The sequence below is a fragment of the Amblyraja radiata genome, chromosome 5 (genome assembly GCF_010909765.2).
Source record: "Amblyraja radiata isolate CabotCenter1 chromosome 5, sAmbRad1.1.pri, whole genome shotgun sequence".
Classification (NCBI taxonomy): Eukaryota; Metazoa; Chordata; class Chondrichthyes; order Rajiformes; family Rajidae; genus Amblyraja; species Amblyraja radiata.
The window spans coordinates 86,780,075-86,790,712 of NC_045960.1; the positions used below are offsets into that span (position 1 = coordinate 86,780,075).

Here is a 10,638-nt window from a genome sequence, read left to right on the forward strand (position 1 = left end):
AGTGCAGAAACAGGCCCTTTGGTGCACCGAGTCCGCGCCGACCAGCGATTCCCATACACTAGCACTATCCCGCACACTAGGGACAATTTATAATTTTTTACCAAAGCCAATTAACTTACAAAGCTGTACATCTTTGGAGTGTGGGAGGAAAGCGGAGCACCCAGACAATACCCATGCGGTCACGGAGAGAATGTACAAACTCCATAAGGATGGCACCAGTAGTCAGGATCGAACCCGGGTCTCTGGCGCTGTAAGGCAGCAACTCTACCGCTATGCCACCATGCTGATGCTTTTGATTTGTATTTTAGAGTGACTGCAAAATTGGGAAGTACAAAGTACTTTTATAGATCTTTAGCTTTCAGTGAAATAGATTAAGACTACAATGTGAGCAGGTTTAATAGCCTAGGTTAATAAATCCAGACATTTGGCAGGGAGTACAGGAACTCTTGATAATAATTGGGAAGTGAATTCATATGAGTTCCAAAAATAGAGAAGTGTTTTGAGCATATTACAATTTTGAAAAGCGCATCAATGACCTGCAAATGAAAATGAAAAAGGTATGTGATGAGCTGTAGACAGCTTGTAGATTGCAAAAGATGAGCTGCAATTTGATTTACACACACCGCACTGAGTTATGGATATTGGAGCAAGGGAGCTGGTGGTTCATTTCAAGGAGTTGGTATAAGCATAGAAGGTAGAACAGTATGGCACAGGAACAGGCTCTTTGGCCCACAATGTCTGTGCCGAATCTAATTAAACTAATCTCATCCGCCTGCACATGATTCATATCTCTAAAAATCTCTTGAACACAACTAGAATTTCTGCCTCCACCACTCTCCATGGCAGCACTTTCCAGACATACATCACCCTCTGTGTAAAAAAAATTGCTGTGTACATCTACTTTAAACATTTCCCCTTTCACCATAAAGCTATATCCAAACTCTTTGACATGTCCACCCTGGGAGAAAGTTTCTGACTGTCTCCCCTAACCTTGCCTCATTGTTTCTATATACATCTAGGTAGGTTCTAGTGTTCAAGACTCAACTTCTAATGTTGCAGAGTAAACAAACTAAGTTCATCCAACCTCCCAATGCAGCTAACGGCCCCTAATCCAAGCAGCATTCTGGTAAACCACCAAGAACTGAAGGGTCCAGACCTCTTCCTGCAGGTTACATGAGGAGATTCCCTGATCTCAGCAATTTGTGGGTCTCTCTAAGGTAGAAACCCTGTCTTGGTGATATTAACCAGCCAATATCCTGAATATACCACACTGATGCAAGACTGGCCCAATTTTGTGAGTTGGTTGTTTCAAGAATCAAGAATATTGTTTTGAAATTACGAATCATCTATTTTACCATGGAGAATAAATAATAAATGGGCTGCATACTCCAATCAATCCGATCTCACCCCATAATTCAAATCATCCAACCCAGACAAGATTTGATGCATCTCTTCTGCACAGTCTCCAGCATAACTACATTCTTCCTATGCCATGGCAACCAGAACGGCAAATGAATGAGGTTTTTGATGGGTCTTTGAACCAGAGATTCTAAAAAAAAAACATAGAAACATAGAAAATAGGTGCAGGAGTAGGCCATTCGGCCCTTCGAGCCTGCACCGCAATTTAATATGATCATGGCTGATCATTCAACTCAGTATCCTGTACCTGCCTTCTCTCCATACCCCCTGATCCCCTTAGCCACAAGGGCCACATCTAACTCCCTCTTAAATATAGCCAATGAACTGGCCTCAACTACCTTCTGTGCCAGAGAATTCCAGAGATTCACCACTCTCTGTGTGAAAAATGTTTTTCTCATCTCGGTCCTAAAAGACTTCCCCCTTATCCTTAAAGTTTCAATTCCCATACCGGGAGTCGAACCCGGGCCGCCTGGGTGAAAACCAGGAATCCTAACCGCTGGACCATATGGGAGATTGCTTGCTGGTGTGCGATAAGGATGAAAGAAGTGTGAATTGTGGTCAGAGGAAGGAATGTAGGTGGAAGTGGTGGGGAGAGGAGAAATGGGTGTGTGAGTTCAGATGGGGCTCAGGGGAGGGATTGGAGAAGGGGGAGAAGGGGTTTGCTGATTAGTTATCTACACTTGGTCTTGCTGAAGGAAGCCACATAGGAAACACCATATGCAGTAGATGACATTAGAGGTGCACGTGAACTCTGCCTCACCTGGAAGCAGGGGCGGAAAACCCGGGGGGGGGGGGGGGGCAGAGGGGACACGTCCCCCCCCATGTTTTGAGAGGTGGGGGACATCCCCCCCAAGTTTTTGTGATCCCGATTTTAAAATCTCCGCTTTCCGCGAGGAGATGGGGGTGGGGGTGGGTCTGCTGATCGAGGGCGCGATGATTGGAGGAGGGAGGAGTGGGGACTTGAGGATAGAGTGCGGCGATTGGAGGAGGGAGACGTGGCACAGACCTGCGTCTCATCCGCAGGCAGGATCGATCCCAGCTGGGTCTCCAGCGCTGTCCCGAGTGCCCCCACCCCCCCCCACCAGAGAGTGGTCAGAGAGGTTGGTAGTTAGACTCTGCCTGTCCCGCCAGGTTAACCTCCCTGGACTTGCGGGAAATATGGCCAGCGCGGAGAAGCAACGCTGGTGTCCCGTCAGTCCAGACAGGGCTATAGTTAACCCGGTGAGGCAGGCAGAGTTGAGATTGAGCCTCCGAAGCTTCGCGCGTGTATGTGAGTGCGCGCATGCGTGCGTGCCCGTCAAAAATTGTGTCCCCCCCCCAGTCCCCTCCATGTTTTGATGGTGAGTTCCGCTCTTGCCTGGAAGGACTGTTGGGATCCCTGGATGGAGGCGAGTGACTGGGTATAGGTTACATCTCCTGTGGTTGTAGGAAAAGTACATGGGGAAGGGTTGGCTTGGATTCGAATGGATAAGTGAACCAAGTGGTTGCAGAGGGAGTAGTCTCTGCGGACGGCGGAAAGAGGTGGGCATGGGAAGGTGTGACTGGTGGTGTTCCTTTTACGTGCATATGTTTGCCATGTGTGTGTGTCCATATCCGTGATTGACTTTCTAGTGACACTAAATAAGCAATGCATTGCAGATAGATGTGAAGGGCAAAGCAAATAGCATTTCCTGCCCATTTACACAAATTTGGGTTGCTTTGATAGACGTTTAAGAATAGGTGGTACACTTGAAACAAGAATTTTTTTTTAAATTCTGGCATTGTTGCCAATAATGGGGTCATCTAATGTAATTTAGTGTCTTCACTGGCTGAAAATTTAATTTCGTGTATGTTAGGATAAATGATGCAAAGTATCCTGCGTGATATAAGAAATGCAAAAAATGCTAATTTTAGCACAATTGCTGCCAGAACCATTGAAATAGTTTTAGAGGGAGAAGCAGCAATCTTTACTTGTAAAGACCTTTTACAAGATGTTTATTGCACCGAAGCAAAACAATTAGGATCCACAATGGAAAGAAATATGAAATTGAAGGATGATTAGCAAAAAAAAATGATAAAAGTGAAGAAGCAAACGTTGCAATCTATTAATATGGTGCATTGTCATAGCTGCCAAAGTGGAAGAAGTAAAAAGTAAACAAAGAATATCTTTAGAATGCTATCAATGGATTGGCATGTTACAAAGCTAACAAGTGAAAAAGTAATTTATTTTGAAATTGAAAGTTTGTCCAATCTATCAATGTTTTATCTGTTGGAGCAGTAAAACATTGTGTTTGATTTGAGTACCATTCAGAACTCAATTTTTTGAACATAGAATACAGGGCCTACAGCCCTCAATATTATTGCCAAGTTAAACTATTCTCCTCTGACTGCATGTGATCTATATCCTTTCATTCTCTGCATATCCATCTGCCTATCCCAAAACTCCTTAATGCCACTATTGTACCTGCCTCCACCACCACATCAGGCAGCTTGTTGCAGAATCCCACCCTCTCTAAAAACCTGTATACATCTCTCATTTAGAAACATAGAAACATAGAAATTAGGTGCAGGAGTAGGCCATTCGGCCCTTCGAGCCTGCACCGCCATTCAATATGATCATGGCTGATCATCCAACTCAGTATCCCGTACCTGCCTTCTCTCCATACCCTCTGATCCCCTTAGCCACAAGGGCCACATCTAACTCCCTCTTAAATATAGCCAAAGAACTGGCCTCGACTACCCTCTGTGGCAGGGAGTTCCAGAGATTCACCACTCTCTGTGTGAAAAAAGTTCTTCTCATCTCGGTTTTAAAGGATTTCCCCCTTATCCTTAAGCTGTGATCCCTTGTCCTGGACTTCCCCAACATCGGGAGCAATCTTCCTGCATCTAGCCTGTCCAACCCCTTAAGAATTTTATAAGTTTCTATAAGATCCCCTCTCAATCTCCTAAATTCTAGAGAGTATAAACCAAGTCTATCTAGTCTTTCTTCATAAGACAGTCCTGATATCCCAGGAATCAGTCTGGTGAACCTTCTCTGCACTCCCTCTATGGCAATAATGTCCTTCCTCAGATTTGGAGACCAAAACTGTACGCAATACTCCAGGTGTGGTCTCACCAAGACCCTGTACAACTGCAGTAGAACCTCCCTGCTCCTATACTCAAATCCTTTTGCTATGAAAGCTAACATACCATTCGCTTTCTTCACTGCCTGCTGCACCTGCATGCCTACTTTCAATGACTGGTGTACCGTGACACCCAGGTCTCGCTGCATCTCCCCTTTTCCTAGTCGGCCACCATTTAGATAATAGTCTGTGGCCCTGCTCACCTTAATGCTTTGCTCTAATCTTTTCTACTCTGAGAAAATGGTTCTTTCTATCTACTCTATCAATGCTTCTAATTACTCTATATCAGGCGTGTGTGTGTGTACATGTGTGTGTGTGTATATATTTATCACAAACTGCGGAGCTCCACTGGTCACAGGCCTGCAGCCAGAAAAAATATCCTTCCAGCACTACCCTCTTCTTTCAGCAAGCCAGTTCTGAATTCAATTGACCAAGTCATCATGGATCTCATTCTTCTTCAGGGACTTTAATAAAAGCCTCAGTAAAATACATATAGACAACATTCACTGACATATACTCATCAATCACCTTTGATGCTCCCTCCCTCCCTCCCTCCCTCCCTCCCTCCCACCCACCCATCCATCCATGAATTCTGGTCAATCGTCTTTTCTCAAGTGAAAACACCTTTTTTTCTTTCTAGATTGCTTCAAATATTTCCTCTTTATTCATTCCTCTTTCATTTATTTCCACCTATACTCCAGATAATGACTACAGCCAGCAAGATATTTTTGTGTTGTAAAGTGCTTCAAAAAGCATATTTAACCACATAGGGAATTTTATTTCAGAATGCGTAATAAGCAAACCAATACATTTACGCTGGAGTTTTGATATTTTTCTTAACTAAGAAGAACGTGGAGTTAATCAAGTAAATAGTTGGCACAAAGTAATCTAAGTAGTTAGAGCAGAACCAATTTGCTTTATCAGCTCCACAGCTGCAAAAAAGAGTGACTGTTGCATGGTTTATTATTTGTTCATAATGTGGTCAAGATTGCTATGGATTCTTCAGATCAATAATGGCATAGTTAGTGACCAAGGTGTTACAGTAAACTCAATAGCTACAAAAAGCAATTTAGTTGAAATGATTAAGTAGACTTACTCATATACTTTATGTTGACCTTCCAAATTTTCACAACCTGGATAATCACCGAATTGTGCTGCATTCTTCAATAAAATAGAAAATTCAGTAAATTTCACGACAAATAGACTTTATGTAGATTACATTGAGTTGTCAGGTCTGTGGCATTAGGTCTAGCTCTGAGGCACAGTGATGAAGGGTGAAGGCATACAGCGATTGTTATAAGAGGCCTGTTGGTTAGGGAGGCGGACAGCAAATAGTTTGTGACCACAAACAGGACTCCAGGGTGGGCATGTTGTCTCACTTGTGCCAGGGTTGAGGATGTCTTGGAGCAGCTGTAGAACATTCTCATAGAGGAGGGGGAAGCAGCGAAGGTCATTGTGCATGTTGGCACAAATTGTGAAGATAATTCACATTCACTCACTCATGCATGAATGAGGCGGGGAAAACAGTTAAAAACCAGGAGGGTAGTAATCTCCTGATTACTTCCTGTACCACACGTGGGTGAGGAAAGGAACAAGAGGATAGGACGGATACATGGGTGGTTGAGGAGTTGGTGGGGGGAGCAGGCATGTAGATTTTTGCAATTTTGAGATCCCTTCTGTGACAGGCACCTCAGCTGAGTTCTTGAATCGAGACAGATTCTTAACTTCCTAAAGACAGACACAAAATACTGGAGTAACTCAGCGGGACAGGCAGCATCTCTGGAGAGAAGGAATGGGTGACGTTCCAGGTCGAGACCATTCTTCAGACTGCTAATTGATAATTATATTGATGGACAATCCACACAGATAATTGATGAAGGCAGAAGGTGGACTTCAGTAACACCTGCTGACAAGGTCCCGCATGGTCATTTGGACCAGAAGGTTAAGGGTCAATGGATCCAAGGTGTGTATGTAACCTGAATCCCAATTTGTCTTGGTGATAGAAGATGATTATCTGCCTGGTTGGGCTGCCTTCCCTGCCTCATTTAGTCTCTCCAACTTTGCTGCACTAAGCATAAAAGGATAAACTGTCAATGTTGGTCACATTTGCCTTCCATAGAATCTCACAAACTCTCATACAAACTGCACACTAAACAACACTATAACAAGAGAGTCAGCAGATAATTACAAGGCAGTGGTACCAACCAAGGAATACATTTACAATATATTACACATTTTACATTATCTGTTGTTGACCACTGAGTCGGCAAAGATGTCAAACAGAGCTCATACCTAGAACCACAATTTAGATTTTATTTTGTTTAAACCCTACACAATTTTCATTTGAATGTGAATCAAAAACACTACAGATTCTGAATATTGAAAATACGCACAGAAAATGGTTCAAACACTCAGCAGCCGTTCGTCTTAGTCCGTGATGAACTGGTAACACAGGACGGCGACATAGTTAAGGGCCACAAAGTCGTGATCCCTTCATCATTATGTCAATACATCAATGCTACAAAGAGGCACACAGCGGCCACCCAGGCACCGATGCCACTCTGGCCCACACACACAATATGTTTTACTGGCCTGGCATGGCAAAGTACATACGGGACAAGACAGCCTCTTGCCCCATCTGCAACAGCCTGGCGTCGCACCAACAGAGACAGCCCCTGCTACAACAACCCCCACCAGCCCTGCCCTGGACATCGCTGGCGGCAGACATTTTCGAATGGCACAGTAAACATTATCTAGTCCTGGTCGACTCCTATTCTAACTGGTTCTAACTAGATTTACTGCCTTCTATCACATCAGAGATGGTCATTCAAAAGCTGCAGATACACTTCTCCACGTTCGGCGCACCTGTCTGCTTGCAGACCGACAACGGAAGACAATTTACCAGTCACGCCTTCAAACACTTTGCTATCCGATGGAATTTCCACCATGTCACGAGCAGCCCCGAATACCCACAAAGTAACGGGCTCGCTGAACGAGCCGTCAGAAACGCAAAACAGCTAATGGAATGTGCCCACCTAGCCGAGTCAGATGTGTACCTCGACCTGTTAAACCTCAGAAACATCGCTAGAAATGGGGTCCTGGGCTCACCAGCCCAACGCCCGATGTCCAGAACAACAAGACCACCGATACCAATTGCACTGCAGAAACTGGTGCCACAGGTGCTGAAGCCAGCCGCAGTCCAGAAGCGTATCCAGGAGAAACACGACATCCAGAAACGATCGCATGACAAGTCCAGCAAACCGCTTAAACCACTACTACCGGGCCAAGTCGTCCGTTTGCAAACTACTGTGGGACATTCCCGTCTAGGTTACGTTGTTGGCCCGTCCGAAGAACCCCGATCCTACCTTGTTGACATCGATGGCGCCTTGTACCGTCGGAGCCGCCAACACTTACTGGCTGTGAAGGAGCCACGTCCACCACCAGCCGATCCTTTCGCTCCACTTCTACTGTTCCAGCCGTCTGCTGCCGGGGCCACCACCAGTTCCAGCATGTCCCTTACCCCACCACGACCGGCGGCCATGACTAACAACAACACTACCTCTCCCGCATGCTACCCCTGTCGGTCACCACAAGTGTCCCCTGCTGCTTTCTCACTTCCGGGTTCACCGCCTCCCTCTAACTTTTCTGGCGAAGGGGGAGAGGGCTTGGTCCGTACACGTTTGGGCCGTATTAGTAGACCACCTGACAGATATGGCGAGTATGTTTGAATTCTAAGCTGCATGTTTGTTTAACTATATTCGCTCTTTACGGGGAAGGATGTAGATTGGTTATTGCATGTGAACCAATCATAGTAGAATAGCATCACTAAACCCACCTTACTGTTTGATTCATATTGGTCAGTCTTGGAAGCGGTAACGATGAACTAACAACTAACGACCTGCTGTACCGTTATAATATGGGTACTGATTAAAGATGATCCTGAACTCCAGATTGTACAGTTTGCTTATTTACAATGGTTTTATAATGAATTAGGCAAGGTGCTAGAGAGATCTGACGAGTTTTATTTATTCAATTTATGATCTGAACTATGCAGGGCGAGACGGTGGTGGAAGCTGACACAACAGTCACTTTCAAATAAATACACACATTGCTTCACTTTGCAGAGTTTTGACCAATGAGAGACATCTACTAAAATAATAAATTGTGCATGGTTAAAATTCTGCTTTAGACAATTCAAAAATTCAAAAGAGGATTAAAAGAACAAATGATCAAAAGCCAAGAATGTGCAAAGGTTGTTCAATCTCTTAAACTCATTCTGTTTGCAGACAAATAATATTTCTATCCCTTGGGCTCGAGGCTGCCTTGTTTCCATCTGGTCGGGGGAGGTTTTTGAAATAGTGAATTAGTCCAATGTGGGAGCTGAGAGTCTTCAAGAATTTTTGATTATCAGTTATTGGTACGTAATTTAAATTACTTATGTCCTGGCTGTAATTTATTTATCCACTTTAGTTAATATGTAAATTGCATTTGTTAATATGCAACTGCCAATTGGAATTAAAATATCCACTCATTTTAGGATTTTTTTGTAGTTGTTTTATTTACGGAAATAAATTCTATGGTTTTTTTTCAAAAACAATCTCTTACAAGGTTATAATTGTTAGTATTGTCTGTATTTTTGTTAAATCTGTATAAGCGAGTTCAGTATTCTGAAAAATGCAGGGAATCATGGGATTTTCCAAAGGTCATTCACCATAAAGAGAAAGGGAATGAAGTGCTGGCTGAAGAAACTGTATAGATTCTCATCTTTATTCAAAGTTTATGTGTAAAACTTTCATCCCCCCCCAAAGGAACAGGTATTGGGAGAGCGGGGTGTAACAGTGAGAGAGAGCGGGCAGATGCGAGTGGGAGACAGGGGAGAGCGCATACACAGCCAACATTCTCACTCTCAAATAAGGGACAAAGTGTCAAAATAAGGGACTAATTCCCGGCAGCAATTCGTTGACTGACTCGGCCGTTGCTGGGTGAATGATGAGTTGGGCCGTGTGCTGGACTGCACAAAAAGCCCAGCCGGCGGGCCAGCTGAGGAGTTTTGGCTCGCGGCATTGCGCGCAAATTCCAGCACCCCATCCAGCTCATGAACCGATGATTGGCCATGAGAAGGTGGGGCGGTGGTGTCAGCGGTCAGTGAAGTTCCGAAGGCTGGACAGCAGCCGGGCTGCCGTCCAATGGGGCCACGGGCGAGGCACTGCTGCTGCATTCCATGGACTACGTCGGGATGGGTGAGGCGGGGCTGGATGTGGCTCTCCGACCCGACAGTCCCCTCGACCCGAGTAGTAGCAATCAAATATGGGACAAGGGCGGTCATGACAGTTGGCAACCACATACACAGAATCGCGCCTCATCCGCAGCCAAGATCGAACCCGGGTATCCGGCACCGCAAGCGCTGCCGAACTGCCACTGGACTGCCCAGTTCTTCCCCCCCCCGAGTGTCCCATCCCCACAAAGGGGGTGGCCAGAGACCCCAGACCGATGACACCAGCGGCGCCAGACACACAGCCAGCGCAGAGAAGAAGCGCCAACCCCAGCTCAACTACAACTATCCCGCTGGGCCAACCGACAGCCCCGGAACGACGGGACACCAGCAGCCACAGCCAGCATGGAGAAGTTGCGCCAACTGCAGCCCAAGCGCTAACTCCAGCCCCCGCCAGCTGCGAGGGGACAACCAACAGCCACTGGACAAGGAGAGGGACGGGACACCCGGGAGGGGATGGGGATGGCCCAGCAGCCTCCGACCCCGACCACAGACGATCTCGATCACTCACCAGAGCATAAAGCAATAAAAACGACAAAAATAATCTTAGCTTTTAACAAAGGAACAATAAATACAACTGATTCATAGTTTGAAAGCAGTATTTTCTTACCTAGAAGAATCAAAACTGGAAAAAATGGATGTAATGGGGTGATTCTTCAGTAAGTGTCTACTTTGGTGTCCTGCTGCTTTGATGCTGTACATAAGGAAAATCTATAATTCTATCCCATTTCTTCCTTTTCTATATTGTTAATAAACATAATCCTATGTTCCTGCCATGTGCCATTTGTCCAAATGATATGGCCAGACATGGCCTTCTGGCATGACCATCCTGGGCTAATGGCTTGG

At 45.2% G+C, this 10,638-nt stretch overlaps 1 non-coding gene across 1 annotated transcript; it reads right to left on the reverse strand.

Moving 5' to 3' along the window:
* Positions 1-1,858: 1,858 nt before the first annotated feature.
* trnae-uuc lies at positions 1,859-1,930 on the reverse strand. Its single transcript has one exon. It is a non-coding gene; the product is annotated as a tRNA-Glu (tRNA).
* Between the last annotated feature and the right edge of the window lie 8,708 nt (positions 1,931-10,638).